Source organism: Myotis myotis, unplaced genomic scaffold, assembly GCF_014108235.1.
Source record: "Myotis myotis isolate mMyoMyo1 unplaced genomic scaffold, mMyoMyo1.p scaffold_m19_p_5, whole genome shotgun sequence".
Lineage (NCBI taxonomy): Eukaryota > Metazoa > Chordata > Mammalia > Chiroptera > Vespertilionidae > Myotis > Myotis myotis.
Genome location: NW_023416357.1, coordinates 35,238,101 through 35,260,133, shown reverse-complemented (window position 1 = coordinate 35,260,133; position 22,033 = coordinate 35,238,101). Strand labels below are relative to the sequence as shown.

At 41.5% G+C, this 22,033-nt stretch overlaps 1 protein-coding gene across 3 annotated transcripts in view; it reads right to left on the bottom strand.

Annotated features, from left to right (window-relative positions):
- MAST4 (microtubule associated serine/threonine kinase family member 4) overlaps positions 1-22,033 on the bottom strand; it is a 521,110-nt gene that overhangs the window by 454,021 nt on the left and 45,056 nt on the right. The gene's annotated exons all lie outside the window — the stretch shown is intronic.

Sequence of the window (22,033 nt, the reverse complement as noted above, 5' to 3'; positions counted from 1 at the left end):
AGGGATCCTGTGCCTCTCCTTATTAGGAGATCAGTAGTACAAAATAGTTCTAGTGACATCGGCTGGGTGCAAGCCTCAATGAAAAATAAAAAATACTTTGCTTAATTTTCTATACACCTTCAATAAAAGTTTTTCTGAGATTTCTCCAGCCAAAACTTTCTCATTAGTTAGCATGTTTTATCCAAAATATGGTAATAAGATGACAGATTATGTGCAGCAGGTAGCATAATTAAGTGGCTTCCAGAGTCCTGATTTACAACAAACTCTGTTAGAAGTGATCCCCCTCTCCCCCCGGGACAAAGTAAAGCAAAGATTAGGGCTTGGTAAATTATTAAATTAATATGACTGTATTTAAAAAATTAAAGATTTTAATTATATATTTCTTAAAACTGAGACCCGCACATGGCCAAGCAGACACACTGGAGAAGAATCCAGGGAGCCATGAGTAATTCTAAATAACAGTTGTTCCAACAGCCATTTATATCTGACCTTGGAGCAATTGTTCTTATACTTGCTTTTGAGTAAGATCAGGACACACAGGACTGTCAACTTCTGTAATAGCTTCACAGAAATTATAACCACATAGTGCAGAAGGTTAATTGCCACACCTTCCCTGGGAATCACCCCAATTCCGCAGTGTAAACGAGCAAACCCGGAACAAGGCACTGCAAAGCCCCGCACATCCCAGCAGTCGCCTGGCTTCCCAGGCTCATCTCTGATCACTTCTCCTTGCTCCCTAAATGCTGGGCAGACATGCAAGCCCACACTCGGGAGATATGCTTGTGTCCTCTACCTCTGCCTTTGCCCCATTGTCTCCTGGCAAACTTCTATTCTTCATTCGGGGCGCAACTCCAATGTCACCCTCTTTCAAATGCCAACCCCAGTAACCGAGGCCAAAAGTATAATTCTTCCCTCATGCTCCCCACTGCACTAGCTCACTCATTCCAGGAATCATTCTTCTTGGTGCCTGCAGAGCTCTCAAGCCCTCAACAAGTTCCTGTCCTCCTGATGGGCACTGCAGAATCACTTCCAACACCTTCTCCACACAATGACATCAGGTCCACACTCCCCTCACCTGTCAGCGTGCCCAACCCAGGCAGCTGCCAGCCTTGGCTCACTCCTGCTCTCTGGGTCTTTGCTCCCTATCCCCCCACCACTGCTGAGCCCAAGGAGAGAATCTCCAAACTAATACGACACTCTACAGTCTTTTGTATGCAACCTCACCAGCTCCCTCTCTCAACCACCGTTCCCAACTCGGGCCCCACCCCAAGCAGCCCAGCCCTGCTTTAGCCAGGCAGCCTCACAAAGAAACAAAGACTATGTGAAAATGGACACTTTTCACGTTAACAACTGATCCATATGACTCCCTCTCCCCACCAGGAGCACCCATTCTAGCAGCATTTTTCTAGAATGCTAGAATGTGAGTCTGCAGGCAATAACTCAGCCCCAGGGCACACCAGTTAGAGATTATCTGAGAAGACTATCCTTTATCTCTTCATGACTAGCTTCTCTGAAAACTCAGCAGATGTAACAGATGCTGGATAGAGAAACATTCTCTCATGCTGGTTCTCCAGTTTTCCTCTAACAATTTTTATACAGGCACTAGAATAAGATTTACGTAAAGGAAATTATTCTATGGATGCTGCATTCTCACTATAGCCACTGAGTTCTTAATTCCTAGGGCTTTCAGACACTTCCTGCCTTTTCTTCCTCTGCAAGTCTAGGATAGCTTTCAGGTATCTTTCCCACGGGATTCCTCCCCTCTCTGCCACAACAGCCCGGCTAACGTCTCCCATTCCTAGTCTCTGAGCAACCAGCAGCTGGTGATTAAATCTGGCCAAGGCTACGTTTCCTCCTCCCCCAGCTTCTTCCTCCGACTACCTCTGAATATTAAGCAAACCATATTTTACAGGCATGGGCAGCTTTCTTAATATAGGAAGTCTAGATTCCTGAAGATTCTCTTAAACAAAATGATATCAAACCAAAAGCAGTTAACATGTCCACACTTCCTACATGCCAGGCACTCTTCCAAGCTCTTACATGAATTAACATTCAGACCTCGCAACACCCTTGTGGGGCGTGTACTATTACTGTCCCATTTCACAGAGGAGACTGGCCGTCTTGGGAGACTAAGTAGGATGGGTGGTAAAGCTGCTTAGTTCTCCCTAAGAATCCCCCCCTCGGCATCTCCTGCAACCCATGCCAGCCCTTTCTTGCATGGGTACAAACGACCCACCTACGCAGAAAAGCCATCTTCAAACCCTTCCCAAAAAGCCATCTTTCAAACCCTTTCCAAAAAGGGGGAAGAAAAGGTTGGAGATGGGGTTTCAAACATCTGGAGTACTTGCCACAAGCGAGAGACCTAAAATGTCAAAGCAAGTCATTAAACAAAGGTAATGCTAATACTCAAAAGGGCAGTAAAGGAGACTTTCTCAAGATACAAACTATACATAAATCCCACTTAAAATTTAGAGTTAACTACATTAAGTTTCCTGACCATGAGTACTGATGTCTAATTTACAGAATATAAAAACCAAAAATAAAATTATAACTCTTGTTCTTTCCTTGCATCTCAAATTGCGGTCAATACAAAATAAAATCATTGCAAATTAGCACAACTGTGACTGCACTCTAAGTGGCCAGGTTTGGTGCAAAGCCAGGAGCCAGTTCACTGAGGCCAGAGAACCTCTTCCCCCTCGTTGGAATTCCAGTGGGAGATTTTCCTTAATACGGAATGAATAGAAAGTGATTCCATGAATGAAGCAATCTAAAGTTCAATGCATGAGGCAAAAATTAAGTCATCAATTGTTAACGCAAACTCCAAAATGAAACGGTTTTAAAAGCTAGTCTCACTGTTGATCAATCATGGGGCTGGCCCTTACCATTTTCAAATTCAGATGAATAGGTAGAAATGAATTGCATTTTGACAATGTGAATACCAAATCCTATCACCACTTGCTGGAGAACAGAAATTCAATTATCATTTGTCGGATTTGCTATTAGTAGCAGCAGCCCCATTCCCCGGACTAAAAGTATGGAGCAGACAGGTAGTGTTCCCTTCATGCAACCCCAGCACTTGCTACACCGCAATGTCTCTTCACTCATTTGGCCCTTGACTAACGATGCCAAAAGTTGATTCCTAAATTTCATTTGCATGCTGTGATTTTAAAACGGCCTCATAGTTCCCAGTCCTATTCGTTTATGGGGAAATAATATTTAAAATTATAAAGTCACAGCCACATGAATTACAGGGGCTTCTGTATTGATCTGTAGGCTTGTAAATTTTATGGAAAAACAGCAGTCCTTGAAAAGAAGAGACACTCAAGTGGTTTTGTGTTTATTTCTATTAGAGGAGACACTCCAGCCAATTTCTCTGCTAAATTAGCTTTCCTTGCCATAACACAGTCAGTGTGAGAGCAACTGTCCCAAAGGCTGTACATTTTATGTCACATAAAAAGCAAATGTGCAGGAATGAATATTCCATTTGATTTTGGCAGGCCTCGCAATTCATTTGTTGTGATTTGTGCAATTTTTTCCCAGACTACAAAGTTCCATAAGAGCGAATCACACAGCAGAATATAGATTACCAGATATGGCATGGGAAACAAGAACGATACATACTTTGTTCAGCTGGTTAGGGGTCTGTAGAGATAAACATCATTACCATCACACACATTTCAAAGTCATCTAGGATGAAAATATGAGCCAAGTCTTAAAGGCACAACCCAAGGCACATTTGTAAACATGGTCTCGGCAAACTGAAGCCTAGAACGAAGCTTCTCGAGGGAGGGAATGCTGAGTGGCTGAATTCATCTCACCTTCTTAAAAGCCAGGGCAACCTCGGCTACAAGTTGGAATAATTGAAGTATGTTTGTTTGTTTGTTTTTTAAAATATGTTTTTATTTATTTCAGAGAGAGGAAGGGAGAGAGAGAGAGAGAGAGAGAGAGAGAGAGAGAGAGAGAGAGAGAGAGAGAGAGAGAGAAACTTTAATGATGAGAGAGAAATCATCGATCGGCTGGCTCCTGCATGCCCCCTACCAGATTGGAGCCCACAACCCGGGCATGTGCCCTGACCGGGAATCAAACCTCAACCTCCTGGTTCATGGGTCAATGTCAACCACTGAGCCACACTGGCAGGGTGAAGTGTGTTTGTTTTTAATAAAGTACTAATGGTCTAGGGATCTGAACCTAGACCGATTAAGTCAGAACTTCAAGGGGTAAACCCCAGGGATTGGTATTGGAGCCCTATTGCTGGATTGTATGTTAAGAATATGCTTACCTGACTAACTTTTCAAATGAGTACCATCTTCTATTAAAACCATCCATTAAGTTCTTTATTTTTTATTATTTCATTCTTTGGTTATAACATTTCCTCTTGTTTTTCTAATTTCTGGTACTCTGACAAAATTCTCAATCTCATCCTTTAACACTTTAAAGATACTTAGTCATTTTAAAGTTTCATTTTCTGAATTCCCTGCTGATTTGTTTCTATTTCTTTTCTCTTCTTAATATTTAGACAAGTCTTTTCTTTGTCTTTCTCTCTCCTAACTACACTCACTGCTTTCATATCCTCATCCAGTCCCATGTCCTTAAATATGTCCTCTATGATAATAACTTCTAAATTAGTATTTCCAGCGCTGATCTCCCCTTAACTTCAAATTCTTATACCCCACTGCCTACTGGATATCTACAGTTGACCATCTCATAAGGGTATCAAAGGCAATATGTCTACAACCAAACTCTTAATTTTATCACCTTCTCCTCTAGCAATTTTCCACATCCTAGTACATGCCAATTCAATTCTCCTTGGATCAGAAACTTAGAACTTCTCCTTGTCTCCTTTCTTCCTTACACCCTACATCCGGCCCATCAGCAAATCCTTGGATCTACTTTCAAAATATAGCCAGGATGCAGCCACTTCTCACAGCCCTTGCTTCCGCCACCTGGCTGGCCCAGGCACCACCCCCTCTCACCTGTATTACTGCACTAACTTCCCAGCTGGGCCTTCCTACTCCTACCTTGGCTTCTCACAATCTGTTCACACAGTAGCCAGCATGATCCTGGCTTTAAGACTAAAGAAATACCTTTTGCTCCTTTGTTCAAAACTTTCCATCGGCCTCTTTTCTCAACTGGTATAAAAAGCAAAGTTTTTAAAATAGTCCACAGGGCGCCCTACGTTCTTCCGGTTATCTCTCTGAGCTCATCCCCCAATTCCTGTCACGTGCTCACTCCACTCCAGCCACAGTAAGAAGTCAGACACACTGTCATTTCAGGATGTGCATCTTCAGTGCCTTCTATTCTAAACATGCTCCCCCGACAGCCATGGGACTCCCTCCCTCACTCCCTTTAGGTCTTTATCCAAATGTCACCTTCTCAAGGAGGCTCCCCATAAGTGACCAATAAAAAAAACCCAGCAACTCCTTCCATCAGTTCTTATCCCTCCTGCCCTGCTTTGTTTTCTCCATGGCAGTTATCACCAATTGGCACTAAGTATATGTTTTATTAATTTTGTTTAACTGTCTCCCCTTCTAGACTTCAAGCTCCTTGTAAGCAAGAATTTTATCTGCTTGGCTCAGTGCTGAGAAATCAGAGCCTGGTCTGTGAAGGTATTCAAATAACTATTAAGGAAGGAAGGGGGGAAAGGAGGGAGGGAGGGAGGGAAGGAGGGGAAGAGGGAAGGAAGAGGGAGAGGAGGGGAAGGAAGGAGGGAGGAGGGAGGGAGGGAGGGAGGGAGGGGGGAGGGAGGAAGGGAGGGAGGGGAACCAAGTGAACTGATTAATTTGTATCTGTCTGACTTATATGAACAGGTGAAAATCATTCCTAAAATGTATATCTTTCTTAGAATATAGAATTTGTTAAATACTAAACATGCACGCCCAAAGTAGCATACAAAACTGAGGGTTTGGCAATCAAAGATCAAAATTATCAAAGAAGCATAGCTGAATAAATATCTTTTTTAAAATCCTGATCTGAGGATGTGTTTATTTTATTTTATTTTTTAGAGAGAGAGAGAGGGAGAGAGAGAGAAAAACATTGATGTGAGAGAGAGAAACATCAATCAGTTGCCTCCCATATCCATCCCTGGGGGGATTGAAATGCAACCTAGGCAGGTTCGATGCCCTGAATGGGAATCGAACCTGCATCCTTTTGGTGTATGGGACGAAGCTCCAACCAACTGAGCCACCTGGCCGAGGCATAAATATCTTTCAGAGATCACCCAAATATTTCTTTATAAAAATTACATTCTCTGCTAACGATCTACAGTCTAGAAGAATTTTTTCCAAGTACTTCTTTTCATTGTCTTTAAACTAGGAGAAGCAGTAAGAGACATCCAGCATGCCTAGCCTTCTAATGACCTGACTATAGATCTTTTGTAATACTACTGTCCCCTTAATTTTAAATAAACTATTTACAGGCCCCAAGTTCAGACTATTAAGTGCTCTTCAACACATTAAAGAAGTGCCTAAAGAACTAAAATCCATGACTGTATTATAATATTTAATTGGGAAAAGAAGAGGATTCTGTAATTAAGGCACTTTACATGATGGAAATGTGAAATGAAGAGCTTAAAATGAAATAATCTGACAGACTCTAAAGTGTTCTTTCTGCTCACAACTTTTGATTGCCTGTGTGCCACCTCTCTGAAATCCAAAACTATAGCTTAATCAATTAACCATTATGTCTCACATATAGCCAACAAAAGTTTCGAAGATACAAAAGCAAAACTGAAGGGCAGTCACAGTCCAAAGAATTTTTAACAACCTCAATTATTAGGTAATGGAGAGCTCATTTAACACTCTAGATTACAAGTTCTGTGAGGATAGAGATGTTGGTCTGTTTTCCTCACTGCTGTATCCCCGAAGCCTAGAACAGCCCGGATACATGTTAGGTGCTCTTAAAAAAAATTAAAAGCTAAATACCACCCTGAATACTAGGCACGGTATAGGGAAAACCTACCTGTTTTGATTACCACCACCACTAAAAAAAAAGGCCACCTATAATGCATGCCTTCCTTTGGGTTTGGTTAGCATCCAGAAAGTGCTATTTATAGGACAAAAAGCAAGCTTGTAATGGAGAATATTATTACATCCTGCCGTTTCCTGCAAAATAAAAGCTGAGGTGGACCTAAAATTGACCGTAGCTCTTGGAATGCCATCTTGCTCAATATTTCAGAATACACCCTTCTGTTTAAAATGTTAAGAAAGGGAAGGGAAAGGGGGGCAGGTGGAGGTGGGAAAGGAGATGGGCAGCGGGGGACATCTAATAGTATCAACAATAAAAAACTCAAAAAAAGTATTTGTGGAGCCTATTTTATTTCCCAATTTATTAATAGAAAAGACAAATGTCTGCTTTGGCTTTATTTATATTTTCTTTTTCAGCCCATCTTCTCACCAAAGGGAATATTCATTCCATCTCCAAGGTGATGCGGCAAATGCATGAAAGATCTGAACAGGCGTATCTGAAGATCCTTCGATTGGGTATGGTGACACACATTATAGTTGCCTACCAAATATCCTTTTCTCCTTCTTTCTCACTAGCAGAGCCCTGATTTATTTCAGAACAGCAAGATGTCCAGCTAAAGAAAAAAAAAATCAACATTCTCTGGTCTCCTATACAACTAGGAATGGCCACATAACAGTTCCACCCAGTGACATGAATAAAACAGTGGTTAAGTGGAGTTCTAGTCGGCAGGCTTAGGAGCATGAGTTTTACCCATCCCCTTCATCCTGCCTGGAATGTAGAGGCAATGCCGGTAGCAGGGCAGCCATCGTGAGGTAGACAGGCACACCCCAAGGGCAGCTGACAATAAGGGGAGAAAGGTCTGGGTCAGAGGGAACGCCAACCCCGGAGCCAGCTCCTCAGGTATGCACTGCCTTCATCAGTTTCCTTCAGGGAGAGAAACAGACTCTCACTAGATGAAAGCCACTGTGTTTAGGTTGCAATTCCTGATGCCAAATCAAACCCTCAATTGATACAGTTGTTAGTGAGGATAAGTGGATGCAAGGAAATAACCAATTTCGATAGTGCTTTCCCTCAACTTATTAACCTGGCATATTTATAAAAACAAAAACGAATGCATGCTCATCTCTGATTTTTCACGCATTTTAGCAAGGCAGCAGTTCTGCAAGACAAATTACTGTCTGATGCTAAGAGAGATTAAACTTTAAAGATGACACATTCTTTTAGTAAATAAAATTACCTAAAAAAAAAATTCATACGAGGTTTGCAAAATTCAAACATCACTAATAAAAAGTTTGAATTATAGAATTTAATTGTATTCCTTTCAACCTGGTATTTAATAAGTCAGTTATTTACATATAAACTAGAGGCCCAGTGCACAAAAATTTGTGCACTCAGGGGGTCCCTCAGCCCAGCCTATGCCCTCTTGCAGTGTGGGACCTCAGAGGATGTCCACCCCAGTGGGGACCCTCACCCCATGGAGGTTTGGCCAGCCTGGGTGAGGGGCTGATGGCTGTTTTCAGGCTGGCCACACCCCCTTTAGGGTGGGGGGTCCCCACTGGGGTGCCTGGCCAGTCTGGGTGAGGGGCTGAGGGCCGTTTTCAGGCTGGCCAAGCACCCTGGCGATGTAAGCTCCCAGCCCCTCCTTTTTTTCTTTTCTTTTTTTATTCTAGGATTTATTTACCTTCTATAATTGAAACTTTGTTGCCTTTAGCGGAGGCCTTCGGAAAGCTTGGCTTCCTCCATCGCCAGGGGCAACCCACTCCTGCTCGCTCCAGCTCCCTGGCCACAGCTGGCTGAAAGCAGGTATCTGGGGTTTATTTACCTTCTATAATTGAAACTTTGTTGCTTTCAGTGATGCTCAGAGCTGGGCTGCGACAGGCGGGGAACCTTGGCCTCCTCTATCACTAGAGCAAGCAAGCCTCCTGCTCGCTCCAGCTCTGTGGCTGCCGGCCGCCATCTTGGTTGAGTTAATTTGCATATAGTCGCTCTGATTGGCTGGTGGGTGTGGCTTAAGGCATAGCAAAAGTACGGTCAATTTGCATGTTTGCCTTTTATTAGTATAGGATAATACTTCTAAAATATTTGCAAAAATAAAAAAAATAGTTGAATCTCAGAAATTAAAAACCCTCCCAAAACTTGCAAAAAAACATTGACTTGTAACGTGAAGACGATGTTTCCTACACCATGGTCAGCAAGCCAGACCAGACTTATTGTATTTCTCTCAGATTTGGAGTTACTGCAGACAACAATCAAGTTTTACTAAACCCTACTCACTGTAGGGTTGGAGATGCTTTGAGGCTTGACCTGCACAATCCCATGGCCCTCTGGTTTTGGAGGAAAGAGAGGCTACTGCTCATGGGTGTCATGTTTGTGCAGATTCCCCAGCCCTGGGTACTGCACGAGGTGAACCACAGCTCTGCCTTCCCGAGCACTCTGCCATACGCTGAGGCAGTCCTTCCATCACTGTCCTACCCAGCAAACACCCACTGACCACAGAAGACCCAGACCAGGGGTTCATCTCTCCGAGAAGATTAGCCCCTCAGTGCTCCAGCCACATCTGTACGACGTCATGCTCTACGCAGCCTCATCATGCGCTGTCCATGTACCTCTTGCATGGCTATAAACCATCCATGTTGCCTAAGCTTTCTTCATCTTTGCATCCCTAGAGTCTATGAGAGACATGAAAAATATATCAACCAATGTTTGCTAATGATTAAATGAATAATTCAATGAATATATGATGGCATTCACTATTACCAATATCATAGAAAATGCATCAAAATTTACTGCATAGCATATACACAAAGCCAAGTTGACTTTAAATAAAATCTTTAGAGGAAAACAAAGAGTTGCTTTAGTCACCACATGCCTAGAAATCTTTCAATCCTGGATACCAAGGCCAGTCTACATAGGAAAAGCACTTTAACACGTAGTTCAGCATTTGTTTGCACATGCATTGTTTGATTAAACTATAGCATCCACATGAGGTGGGTATTGTATGGCAATATGGTGTATCAGAGATGGCAGATTAGAAATCAGATGACCAAGTTCAAGTCCCAGCCTGGCTACTTCCCAGCTACTAGACAGCAAGAGCTTTTCCACCTACCTTGCAGGCTGCTCTGAGAATACAACTTCTTTGCTGCTGACCACTGAGCTAGAGCCCAGTATCTGGCACCTAAGTGGCATGCAACTGTCACTGAGTGAATGACCCAAAGAAGACTCGGTGTCTGGACTCAGAGACCAGGCCTTTTCCCACCACACCTGGCAGGCTCATAATGCTTCCTTAAAAAATACCACCTTTTTACAAGTTCAGTTAAAAATATCGCTTACTGGTTCTCCGCTCAGTACAGTGTTCTCATGAAAGACTATATGCCAGTTGTTGCCTTGACAATTCCACTTGCTTATATTTAAGTTGATATTGATTTAAAAGGAAATAAAGGTGGGGTATCTATATCCATTCTACAATTAACAGTTTCACTTACATAACAGGCTGGTCTTTGTGACACTGTCTTTTCTAGAAAGGAACTGCACCCCTAGTTAGCCCAGACATGCCAACCTAAACTGTTTAGCTGGGGAATCAAGGTGGTACATTCACAATTAAGCCTAAAAACCATCTACTTAACCTATGTATTTTCATGATGCAAATTTAAAAAGCAGGATAATGCAGCCTGCAGTTACTCCTATTCCTCAGCTCTCTTCATACATCATACACATTCCTATTAGTGCTTCTTTTCACAAGCGATCAGCGGGTAATGAAGTGGCAGCACCTTATACTGGAAATGCAAACGGATAATCCAAAGCCTACTAGTATCCATAAAATAAATGTTTCTATGCAGACACTAAATTTGTATACCATTGTTCTTTGTATAATTTAACACAAACATTGACCTCCATAAAGAAGCACATAGAAGATTTTAAGAAAGCATCTTTCAACTTTTTAACCTTCCTCCTTTGCCACCTCCTGTGTGGGTAGGTTCCATTTTTTAACTGTTTCTATGTTTTATCACACTGGAATAGAACTGAAGAACCTTCATACCCATTAGTAACCAAGGCACATTTTCCAGTCGTCTTCATGGTTAACAAGGAAAATGACAGGCAGCAAAGTAGGAAGAAAGAGCATATAGAAATAAGCAGAACTCAAGCTGAATGGAAATTAAACTTCCCTTGCTGATAATACTCACACACACACACACACACACACACACACACACACACATCTTTCATTCAGGGCCATGCATTTACAAAAGCAAAATTCGATTAGCTGAAAATGTATATGGGGAATTATATTACTAATACGGATTTCACTTTGGTATAAAATGCTGAAGAAAAATATTGCTACTGAATCAAGGGGGGGATGGAATATCAGCACATGAATACAGAACGTGCAATTTCTTCTCTAAGCAAAATTGGGGTAGCGTTACATTTATTTTATGAGGATACAATTAGAATGTTAAGGGGTCTCTGGGCAGTGTCCAATTCTGATCAGGTGGCAGGTTTCTAGCCTATTAGAGATGCTGCAGATATTCTCCTTGGTGATAAGACAATGTCCTCTGTTAAAACAATGATAATTTTTTATCTATGCTTGTCACCCAGTAAACTAGATAGGCTATTGATTTAGGTTGGGCATCCAAACATCCAACAACAATGAACGGTGAGTAAATTCAGTTGTTCATAGAAGGCAAAGACAGATCAGCTTTGTGTAGCCGATCAGAAATCGCTCTATAAAGTAGAAATAACAAAAAACCCCTGGAAGTTTTATTTATGTTTCCTACCTTTACTAAATCTTCTCAGAAATATGGTAAATAATTTGCCAAGTGAAACAGATAGAGAGACAAATATCATCTGGTTTCACTTATATGTGGAATCTAAAACACAAAGCAAAATAAACAAATAAAACAGACACAAACTCATAGATACAGAGAACATTTTGATAGTTGCCAGATGGGAGGAGGGTTGGGAGGGTGGATGAAAAGGGAGAAGGGATTAAAATGTACAAACTGCCAGTTATAAAAACAGTCACAGGGGTGTGAAGTAGAGCAAGGGGGATACAGTCAATAATACTGTAAGAACCATATCCGGTGCCAAATGGGTACCAGACTTATCAGGGTGTTCACTTCATAAGGTATATAAGTGTCTAATCACTATGTTGTATACCTGAAATTAATATAATATCGTATATCAACTATAATTTAAAAATGATTTTAAAAATTAAGAAAAAGACTTCGTATATAATACTCAACAACTGCAAAATAAATAAATATATAAAAAGAAAGAGATCTTGGATACTACTGGGCAAAGTAGGGCATGCACGCTCTCAAAACACAATTTTGCTTGGGAAAATGAAACCAATATACCCAATATTTGAACTGACATACACTATATGCCCAAGAATTAGGTCTCACAGGTATAAACAAAGGCATTTTTCCTTCCCAAGGCAGTAGAAATAGATAACATTGCATTTAGCAATTTTCAAAATATACGTAAGCCTAACACTTTAGAGTATTTTTAAACTGGGAGATACTCTTTTTCCATAAAGTCAAGTCACATAAGCAAGGAAATGTACATGCAATGCAAAAAGCATTCTTTTAGCCAATAGCGCACGCTATCTTAGAATTGTCTCCCCATTACATGGGGAAACCAATGAACCTAATCAACTGAGGTTATCAGAGTTCCTTTAATCGAATGTAGAGTCCCACCCACACTGTCGTCTCATCAATATTCCTCAAGGCTTCCTCTTCCCCAATTACAAAGGACCAGATAACCCTGTGACTGATGGGTATGCACACAAGCTTATTTTCCACTGTTTGAAACAGAGTTAACATACCTAGAGAAGCTATTTCAATTACTGAATAAATGGAAAAGGGTTAAATGTGGAATTTAATGGAACAGGATTCAACAACATTCCCAACCACATCAGCAAGTAAACAGGCAATTTTAGTAGAAAATATGCTAGAGAAGATAAATCTTATAAAAGATAATACAGAGATAGCATTCATATGTCAGAGTTATTAAAAACACACACAAAAACCAAACCCTGAACAATAACTGACATGCAGTGGCCCATTGTTAAGACAAGCACAAAGCAGAAAGGTCTCTGCCCTCACACAGCCCCTACAGCAGCAGTTCTCAACCTGTGGATCACGACCCCTTTGGGGGTCGAACGACCCTTTCACAGGGGTCGCCTAAGACCATCGCAAAACACATCTATAATTACATATTGTTTTGTGATTAATCACTATGCTTTAATTATGTTCAATTTGTAACAATGAAAATACATCCTGCAGATCAGATATTTACATTACGATTCATAACAGTAGCAAAATTACAGTTATGAAGTAGCAACGAAAATAATTTTATGGTTGGGGGTCACCACAACATGAGGAACTGTATTAAAGGGTCACGGCATTAGGAAGGTTGAGAACCACTGCCCTACAGAGTTTCCACCTCCACACCTGGGCCCATGTGCGGCCGCCTCCAGCAAGCCTGCCTTGCTTGCCTCTTCTGCTAAGTCACATGCACCACTTTTTTCATGACAAGGTTCTTGGCTCATCTATTTGAAGATGCCATTCCCAACTTTCATAAACCTCTCTTGATCTTTGAAAGCCTTTCTACAGGGTAGGCAAAAGTAGGTTGACAGTTGTGAGTTCACAAAAGTTACTAAAGCTGTTGTACTAATCATAACCTGCATGTCTTTTTTCCATACGAACTGTAAACCAACTTTTGCAATCCTGTATTTCCAAGGGCTGAAATTTTCAACAAACATTTTCAAGTTAAAAAAAAAAGGGGGTGGGGGGACATATTGCTAATGGTTTGTGAATTTCATTTTTTGTTAGCACAGTAAAAGTTCCGAATCACGCCATTCTTTGCCGTCAGAAAAGGCATTATCATGTGTCAGCTGGGTGGGCCTGTTTATTCATGAGCCAATTTCCACATTGCCACTGTTAACACCTGCACGTTAACACACAGGCACTTTACACTGCACTGTGATACATGACTAACTACAGCATAATCACCAAGTGATGCATCTTGATTCCCAAATTGAGGTATAAACACCTTGAGAGAAATCTATTGAGTGTTCCCTTTGCCTTCTCTCCTCAGAGCACCCTCAGAGTGGGTATTTGCTACAAGGCAGCTGGAACCCTATTGGTTTCCTGAAAAAGAAACTTGTGACAAAAGGTTACCTCAGCATCAAGATTATTGGTCTTTGGCAAATTCACTAACCTCCAGATTACTACTCTTTCTAGTGACTTCATTTCCAAAAAGGATTCTTTGCCTCCTTTTATTCCTGACTGGGAACTAAGTAACTGGGCCGGTGCCAGTTCTGCCACCTCCCAGTGATTGACTTAAGTTCACATCTCTGTCCTTCAGCTCCCTCAGCTACAAAGTGCTTAAGGACTATCCTTCTAGGAAGAGTTCCTCGATTCTAAATTTAAAACATTGTTTAAAAGGTAGCAATCTTCTAATGAAAACATTAATACCCTAAAGACAGTTTTGAAGCTTTTAATACCCAAGTTCTAAGACTTCAATTACAATGCAACATGCCTGACCTGATACAGCACTAAAGGCAGTGTCTACCTCAGAATGTTGCTGTGAGTGGTTACGGTTAAATCAAGTAATGAATATAAAAATCATTTAGCTCCATGCCTGACATTTAGTCAAGCCCTAAATAAATATTAGCTGTTATTATTAATATTGAAGTAATTATAATTAGAACTAGTTCTATAGATTTCTCATCAACTGTCCCAATTTCAGCGTCAGCAAGTTGACAAACTGAGTCTGTTTAGAAATTCCAAAGGACTTGTATGCATGCATATAAGCATAACCAACGGACAGACAGTAGGGGTTGGGGGGCAGCTGAGGGCATGTGCTGGGGGGTGGAAGCTGCCAGGGAGAGGACAATGGAGGAAAAAGGAGACATATGTAAAACTTCAAACAATAAATAATTTAAATTTAAAAAAAAAAATCATGACATGTTCACTTGGCCACTAAGCATCATAGAATAAAGAGAAAGCATATCCCAGCAACCCAGAACCTTCCTATTTAATTTTGCGTGATTCTCATCTTTTTGCTGAATCTTATTTCCTGCTAAAAAAAATAATCCTATATAATAAAAGGGTAATATGCAAATTGACCAAACAGCAGAACAACTGCGATGCCTGTGGCCCCTCACCCTGGAGGCCCCGCCCCTGAGTGGGCACCCCCACCCAATCAGAGGTGGAGCTGGCCAGCAAACTACCCACAGTCCCTCACCCTGGCCGGCCCTGACCATGGCCCCTTGCCCCAGCCAGACCGCCCCTGATGGCCCCCATCGGAGTGGGCTGGCTGGACCCCACCAGTGCACAAATTCGTGCACTGGGCCTCTAGTCTGAATATAATTCTGAATAAAGCCACCAATCAATAAAGTGAAAAAGTTTATTTGTTCTATTTCATCACTGTATGAGCACACAGTGATTAAATTGTTCATTTCTCTAAACTTCATTTTTATCTTTGATACTTAATTTGTATTCAAAAAAGATTTCAGCAACAGTTAAACCTTCCATTTTTTCCTACCTACCCTGTCCATCTGAACCGTGCCCTCACCTCCTCATCCCTTCTCTGAATCAACAATTGCCACTGTCGGCATCCTCGACTTCCTCCCCTCAAACTCCCTTCCCGTCTCTTCTCTGATGGCCCATCACCATCTGGAGCCCCAGTCCCTTCAAGAAGCTCCTAAAGAGATTTATCTACTCCATAGCAACCACAGTCCTTCAGAACCAAACCATCTCTGGTTGTCCTACAACAGAGACCAAGAGTATAGGATGCTTGATGGATACCACTTTCCCTTCAGGATACTTAGTGGAGAATTATCTGGTATTTCTTCTTTTTTTTGTTGGTTTGTTTGTTTTTCTGGCACAAAGCTTTACCATCAGTACTTTATTAAACATTATCTCCCAGAGAGGTCACCCCTGACTGTCCCATCTAAAGTCCCTTCTTTATCACAGCACACTGCTTCCTTCATAGCAGTAGCACAACATTATTTATTTAATATCTGTCTCCTTCACCAGTCTTCCAGCCACAGGAGGACAGGGACTTTATTTAGTCATTCTTCAATGGAGGCCAAATATCTAGTGCAGTGTCTCATAAAACACCAAGTACTCAATATATATGCGTTGAATTAATCAATGAAATTTGGGATGTTTATGTGCTTCCACATAGTGTCAGGCTCCATGGGGGAACAACAGACATGGTCCTCCATATGGAATTATAATTTAACACCAACAATTTTGTTCGGGAAACTTACAATTGTATGGAACTTACCATCTATTTGGGAAACAAGACACAATACACTAAAAAGGCATAGTATCAATTACAAGCACCTAACAGGAAAGGAATCAGGGTTGAGAGAGATGAATGAATGGATGGATGAATGGATGGATGAAAGCAGCCACCAGAGAAAGTTACATGGACAAAGTGAGACTTGTGCTGGTCTTTGGTGGATGAATTAAATTAGGCTAGAGAACAGCCCAGATGGCATTCCCCAATGAGAGGAAGCTGACAGAGCATATGCCAAGGAAGGAGATGTGAATAAGCCTGGCCTATGCGGAAATGACACATGCAAGACTCACGCTGCTGAAGAGAACCGGCTGGGCAGCCTGGAAACAGATTATGAAATGAGAGGCCAAATTAGGAAGAGCCTTGAACACAAGAGGGAAGCCTTTCCATTCGATGCCATTGTCAAAAGAAAACCTCCACAGGGTCAGTGGGGAGTATGCTGGTGGCACTGGTTAATATCAGCCTCGTAGTTACAATCAACCAAGTAACACAAGACTGGAGGCCAACAAAGAGGCGGCGGCGGTCACAAGGGAGAAGAGAGAAGTAACAAATACTGACAACTGTGCAAGTTCCCACAACGGCCCTTTCTACGTTGGAAAAGAAGAAAAGCCAAAGGGAGAAATTATATGGTTTCAGTGGGAATAATTATAAACATGTTTTCTTTGCCTCGATGAATATATACTACATGCCTGGGAGATGAGAACAACACAGTACTTACTGTTAATGACAAATGTTAAATCCTTCTACCAACCGGTAACACTGCACACTAGGTAAATGAGGCTGATCACAAGAAAGAACCACTGAAAACCTGTCACAGCTCTGCCCCTTTCAACAGCCACAGACTCCTACACAAACTATTCCCTAAAGACGTGCAAAAGAACAGAGCCACGTGGCCTCTCAAAGGCACCAGGATCCACACTAACAAGGCAAAGCTCAAAATCACACTAATCCAAATGTTCAAGGCTGGTACTTAAAGCAGAGAAGCAAGCAATGGAGGTACTTGCCTAAAATAAAACAATATATTTTCCTTAAATAAAAAAAGAACCTAAAGAAAATTAAAGATAATACTCGTTTACGCCCAAATCCCAAAAGCCATCCTTATTACTAAAAAGAAAAACACTGGACTCTTAAGACCAATTATGACCAAAGGACTAGCTGTCAAAAGACAGAAAAACTATGTTACTATCTCTTAGGTGGCATTAAAGATTGAATTCGATTTCTTAGGCAATATGGATATTAGGTAGATAAGTGGGTATTTATGGATACTCACAAATTGTTCTTTATACCTTATTCTGAAGTAAACACAAAATTCTAACTGAAACTGCTTTGTCAACAAATTAGTTATATTACTTTAGTTTTCAGACTCGGGCAATGGAGAGCAAGCAGTTTTTAAAAGCTTGAAAAATATTTAAGTGAATTTGTTATATTATAAGATATCTTTGTCTGTAGTTAAGGAACCAAACACAAAGAAAACTACAGGAACAGAACATTTAAGAAAGTCATACTACACTGTCATTTAATCATTCATCAGTGCAAGTATTTTTGGAATACTGACTACATTTCTGGCACTGTAGAGGGTGATGTGGTACAATGAACACCTCCTTCTTGCAATTAACATCCCAGCATTAGCTTTGACTGCAGTGATTCAAATTGTCTTCTGGGATGGAGAAGATTCCAACCTGAAGAACCAGTTACAATATTTGTTGCATCCTGACCTTGAAACAAATAATTTAACCTCTCCAGTCACTCACTTCCTAGCCTGAAAAATAGGGACTTCCCACTGTGGTGGGGAACTGCTAACATAGACCCCAACAATCACCGTCTCCTCACATCCATGCCTTTCGGTAATGCTTCCTGCCCCTTAACTGTGGGCTGGACCTAGTGACTTGTTGCTAATGAACAGAGCCAGGCAAGCTATGGATATCACTTCCAAGATCAGGTTATGAAAAGACAGTGGCTTTTGTCTTGCCTGCCCTATGGAGACCCCACACAGCAAGGAACTGAGGGAGTTCTCTGGCCAGCAGCCTGTGAGGAACTGAGGTGCTCAGTCCAACAGTTGCCAAGAACGGAATCCCGCCAACAAGTCTGTGAGTGAGCAAGGAAGTGGCTCCTCTCCCAGCTGAGGACTCAGAGGAGACGTCAGGCCTGGCTGACACTTTGAGGAGTCTAGTCGTATGAAAACATCAAGGTACCTAGCTAACCCACAGCTAGGCTCCTGATCACCAGAATCTAGGAGGTAATAAATGTTTGTTGTTTTTAAGCCACTAATTTTGGGGGAATTGTGAAAAAAAATAGATATATAATAATATAAATGCAATTTGTAAAACAGAATATACTATATATGGTTTTAAAAAATTATATCTTGGACAATTCTAAGTAGGGATTTTTTAAAAGTCCTTTTAAGACCTTCCTTGTCTTGAATAAAAGTAATCTGTTTATCTACTGGTTTTTTTGTTTTGTTTTGTTTTGTTTTTGTTTGTTTTTTTAAAGATGACACATGAACATCCAAGGTGTCTTTTTTTTTTTTAATATATTTTATTGATTTTTTACAGAGAGGAAGAGAGAGAGATAGAGAGTCAGAAACATCGATGAGAGAGAAACATCGACCAGCCGCCTCCTGCACATCCCCCACCGGGGATGTGCCCGAAACCCAGGTACATGCCCTTGACCGGAATCGAACCTGGGACCTTTCAGTCCGCAGGCCGACGCTCTATCCACTGAGCCAAACCGGTTTCAGCTATCTACTGTTATCTAATATATCTGAAATTTATCCAATGAACACATCAATAGTACCAATCATTATGAATACTATCATTAGTAGTGTTTATAAGTAAATCAACCATCAAAAAAGTAAATTAGAAGTCAATCAACCATCAAAAAACATTAGAATCGAATCAACCATCAAAAAAATTTTTTGGCAAATTTTATGAAGCTATCAGTGTTACTTAGGACACAGAGGGCAAAAACATAAAGGGAGAGTAAGACTAAACATTAATATCAGACAAAAGACTTTAGAGAGAAAAATTAGCATAAGAATATACTGAATGATAAAGGAGCAGCATACTAGAAAATGACAATCCTGCCTCTATAGCTGCCAGACACTGCCTGGCAAAATTATAAACATACAAAGCAAAAATTCAGACTTCAATTTTTAACCCTAAATCTTTCCCAAATTACACTGTATGAGACACACTTCAAAAAATTATCAGAAGCAGATCTGCTAACAGAATTGATATTCAAAGGTGCTCCCATAAGAAGTATGACTTAAGCATTTCAAAAACAGGGTTAAGAGCAATTAACCTGGTACAGATATTGTTTCAACAGGTAGCCATGGCCAGCAGGCAACATGTTTAGTAGACTGACTCACTGGCCCCCATTGTTCCCTCCATTTAGCCACACCCTTTGTCATGAGACTGCAGGCCCCCCTCTGGAGGCAGGGTGCTTCCCCACCCAGTTACTTTGAGCTCTGCCATAGGACTTGCTGTGACCAATGAAGTGTGAACAGAAGTGACAATGTGAACGTCCTAGGCCTAGGCTTTCTTGCACATTGTGTGGGTTAACCCAGTGATGTACTGGAGCCAGCTTATACCAGTTCAGGAAAGCTGATTAAGTCTTCAGGGATTTACAGATTATTGTTAAAAACCTCCATTAATAAGAATTAAATTACCAAGAGTTAAAGATAAATTATATTTTAAAAGGTACTCAAATTCGTAACTTCCTAATTATTCTATGACATTTTACTGCTAAATGTGCTTTTGAGGTTATCTGTTGAACCTGCGTGATGAAAAGTACTATATAATGGTGTGCTACTGTGCAGCTCTTCCCAGTGACGTCATACAGGTAGTCTGAAATCAGCCATGAGAGGAATACATGCACCACAGGAATGGGCGGATCTCTTCTTCTGGACAGCTGGTTAAGCTTCTTATCACCAGAAGTGATTCCTGGAAGCGTCCACCCTTTCAGCTGGGGCCCCAGAAAGAACACATATGCAGCAGGTCTGAGCCCAGCTCACAGCAAGGAGGCAAGTCCAGCCAGACCACAATCAGAAGCAGAGCCACTAGCTGAGCCCAGCCTCGATCAGCCAATCCACAGGCAACCAAGAGAACCTGAGTCTGAGAACAATCCTGATTGAATGAGCAGATTTAGGAGAGAGTTAGTTACTCAACATTATTGCGGCAATGGCTGACTGAAACACATGGTAAATTGGGGTTTGGTCGATTAGTCTATCTGAAAAGGTGGGACAGAAAAAAAAATAGGTGAAGTGGTCTAGGCCCTGGAAGTGAGAAGCTGATGGGCACCCACAGAGAGAATAATATCAATGCCATTCTCAAAGAGTGTAATGAACCAAACTTGGGTGGTGAGTACACAATGCAATATATAGATGATGTATATAGAATTGTACACTTGAAACTTATTAACCAATGTCACCTCAATAAATTTAAATTGTTTCCTTAGGGGGAGAGAGGGAGGGGGGAGAGAAGGAGGGGGGAGAGAGAAACAAAAATCAGCTGTCCCCCCGCATGCACCCCGACCGGGGGCTGAACCCGCAACGTAGGCATGTGCCCTGACCAGGAACCAAAACTGCCACCCATTGACATACAAGATGACGCTCCAATCAACGGGGCCAAAAGAGCCAGGGTAATAAATTTAATTTTTAAAGAGATGTATAGTGAAATAGCAGTACTAAGGACCAAATGTGATGTTACAGAAGGGTGGCCTGCGCAGGGAACGCAACAAGAACTTATTTAGCCTTACAACGCACCAGGCACAGTGTCAGGCACCATGGATTCAGCAATGAAAGGAGAAATGCAGTCCACGTATTTATAGACTAGGAGAATAAATATGTAACTCTAGACTCGTAGCAGTTCTCAACCTGTGGGTCGCGAACAATGAAAATACATCCTGCATATCAGATATTTACATTACAATTCATAACAGTAGCAAAATTACAGTTATGAAGTAGCAACAAAAATAATTTTATGGTTGGGGGTCACCACAACATGAGGAACTGTATTAAAGGGTCGCAGCATTAGGAAGGTTGAGAACCACTGCTCTAGGGGCTATTATGTAATCCATGGTGCTGAGGGGCCAGCGAAAGGCCAGTGGCAGGGTGTACACAAGCACAAAGGAAAGGCCCCTTGGGGCGTTCATGGGATCTCTAAGCAGAGAATACTCCCAAAAATTCAACTGAAGTGATGAGGAAGGCTGCTAGAATTTAAAAAAAAAAAATCTACAGGAACAATGAGCAGGATTTGACAGGTGATTGGATCACAAGGCATCATAGCTGGCTTGGAACACCAGCTGGGCCAGGAAACAGCCCATTCTGCTCCCCCTGTATCAAGTGGGGGCTGTTCACAGGAAGAGGTCCTATTCATCTATGCAACCCAGGCACAAAGCCTAGAGACTGTCCAACATCTGTGCTCAGACACTGATTACTGCCATTGTTCTCACCTCTCATTTGCAGCTTTATCCATTCACCTGCCAGACAACCCTGAACATGTCCCAGAAGCAAAACTCAGCCGCTCAAATTCAGTTTGCATTTCAGAAGAGCATTTATGCACAAGTACTGTCTATGCAGGAGGACATCCAAGTGGATTAATTCAGCGTTTGGCCCAGGACCTCTAGGAAGCGTTGCATCACAAAAGCAGGATCGCCCTGTGCTCCCAACCAAGGGAGAGGACACACACTGGTGGAGGATACCACTTCCTTTATAGACTCTTGAAAATCCAAAGTGTAAGCCTATTACTTACAGTTACAA